The 2,254-nt window shown below is 43.1% G+C and overlaps 1 long non-coding RNA gene across 1 annotated transcript; it reads left to right on the plus strand.

Annotated features, from left to right (window-relative positions):
- The first annotated feature begins 9 nt into the window (after positions 1–9).
- LOC102257614 lies at positions 10–1,617 on the plus strand. Its single transcript, XR_313734.2, has 2 exons — positions 10–438; positions 853–1,617. It is a non-coding gene; the product is annotated as an uncharacterized LOC102257614 (long non-coding RNA).
- Positions 1,618–2,254: the final 637 nt, after the last annotated feature.

Raw genomic sequence — 2,254 nt, forward strand, 5'->3', positions numbered from 1 at the left:
AGACGCTTTGTTTGCCAACTTCGACCGCGGCCTCGGCCACTCGACAAAACACGCCTCCTGGCCGCTGGCAGCAGCTCGCGACAAAAAAGGTTTCCTTCTTCCGCGTGGTTATCCTTGGCCACGCGATGGCTCTCATTCTGTACACAAAGGCACCTTCTCGTCTAAATGAACTTGGCTAATGACGGCGATGCTCTGGCAACTGAGTTGGAAACCGAGAGAGGAAGCGAGTTGATGGCTAGAAGACAAACTTTAGGGGCAGGGGGAGGGGCGCACATGATTTCTTTCAAATAGCGAAGAGGAAATAGTGGAACTTGAAACGCTCTCGCTGGAGGTCCGGCTTGATCCGGCCAACGCTCGCCTTTTGCTGGAGCGCATAATATCAAAGCGATTATTAAAGCTGGTGAGACGGTCCGAAGAGGAACCCGGGCACCTGTCGGGGTGAGCGCTCCCCTGGTAGAGGTCCCCACCCCCAAGGCTCGTTCCCAAACTTGTTTGGGGCTTTGAAACGTTGGTTCGTTCTGAGAAGTGCCTGGAGTCTGCATAACACAGGCAAGAAAAATCAGCAATTGCGTAGGATATTTTTTGTTAACGGTATTTGCTTTTCCCAACGTGGAAAAGCAAGTTTTAGTTCTGGCTCTGTCAATTCTAGTGCCCACCTAGCGCCTCTCTGTAAAACTGATCCAATGACAGGATTTTTTCCAGTGCTAAATTTTTTTTAATTAATAAAAGTATATGGATTTACATGTGCTACATATTATTTGCTGAGTTCATATGAATGTTAATTAAGTTGGAAAACTGGTGCTCAAGAAGGCTGCTGATAAACGTTTTTCACTATTATTTTTTTCCCTCCAGGCACACCTCGTTCCAATGGGTGTCTTATCTTCTCAAGCTGTCTCAAGGCCAAGAAAAGAAACAAAGTTGTTAAAGTTATTTTTCACAGCCTGCAAACCCTTCAAAGGCACAAAAGCCAGAAAAATGTATCAATACATCCAGTTATTTTGATGCCAGGTCCAGGAAGTAATTGCAGAATGTATTGCATTAATCTACTCAACAACCATTGATCAAGCAAGAATTCCATCGGGCCCTGTCCTAGGTGGAGGGATGATGACTCACTCAGTCTTGCATCCATCCCTTTTGCTTCTAATCTCTGGGGGACAGATATTTTTTAAAAACGTATATGTAGACTGCTGGGCTCGCACAAGGATTTTATAGTCATCTCTTCACATCTCAGGTGTGGGATCTGGGACTACCTAAAGAAAGCTGACCATAGTCTTTTCAAGGGCCTGGTGCGGGGCTAAAACCCTCTTATGATTTTTATCGACCCCATCAGGATTATCTTCATCTCTTAATTACATGAATAATGTAACTCGTAAGACTACTTTAGTAGGTAATCACTTTTCTCCTAGCCTGCACTTCTCTTCCCATCCTTTTTCCTCTATAGCCCAGTCCTCCTCTTCCTTTGCCTGGAGGCTTGGACTCAAGGGGACAGAGTAAAGAGTACAGCCTTTGCCCTCTTTTGGCCTCATCATACATCTGTAGTGTGCTTTACGGTTTATGAAACACTTAGGTGGCCTTACTTAATAGTACAGTGAAGTATGTTATTATTTTTCTCTAGAGTCAATATAACTTAACACCCAAATATAACAAAGCTAAAAGGTATAAAACCAAGTAAGGGGCATAAATTGCCCGGCTTTAAGTCAGGTGTTCTCTGTCACTCTTTCTTGGAAGATCCAATAGATGTGGAAGGCAGTATATAAAACAGATTTTAAGCACAGATGATGATATCAGGGCCTACTGATCATGTGTGGCGATTGCTTCAAATCTCTTCTTTGAAATCTGCCAGTAGTTTTACAAAAGACTCTCTTCCAACCTACTAGCTTTTTGTGCTTTGTGTTCTTTTCTCATTTTTTAATTAAAAAAAAAAGTGCTAAAAAAATTCAAGCAAGAAACAAGTACACAAAGTTAAATGTGAAAGACCGTAATTCCTCTCCACTCTCCAAATGTGCATATGTATACTACACACAAATGTAAGGGATGTCTTCTTTCTTGCTCTTTTCAAGTCGACTGGGCCTGGGATGGTCCCAGGAGTCTGTGATATCCTGACCTAAATTTAGGTATCCTCAATGCTACCGTCCACCTCAGGGTCTCAACCACAGTCCTATTAACAATTGGAGCTGGATAATCTTGGTTGTGTATTGTAGAATGTTTAGCAGCATCCTGGCCCTAACCAATACTTGTCAGTAACACCCATCCC

Source organism: Myotis brandtii, unplaced genomic scaffold (assembly GCF_000412655.1).
Source record: "Myotis brandtii unplaced genomic scaffold, ASM41265v1 scaffold276, whole genome shotgun sequence".
Classification (NCBI taxonomy): Eukaryota; Metazoa; Chordata; class Mammalia; order Chiroptera; family Vespertilionidae; genus Myotis; species Myotis brandtii.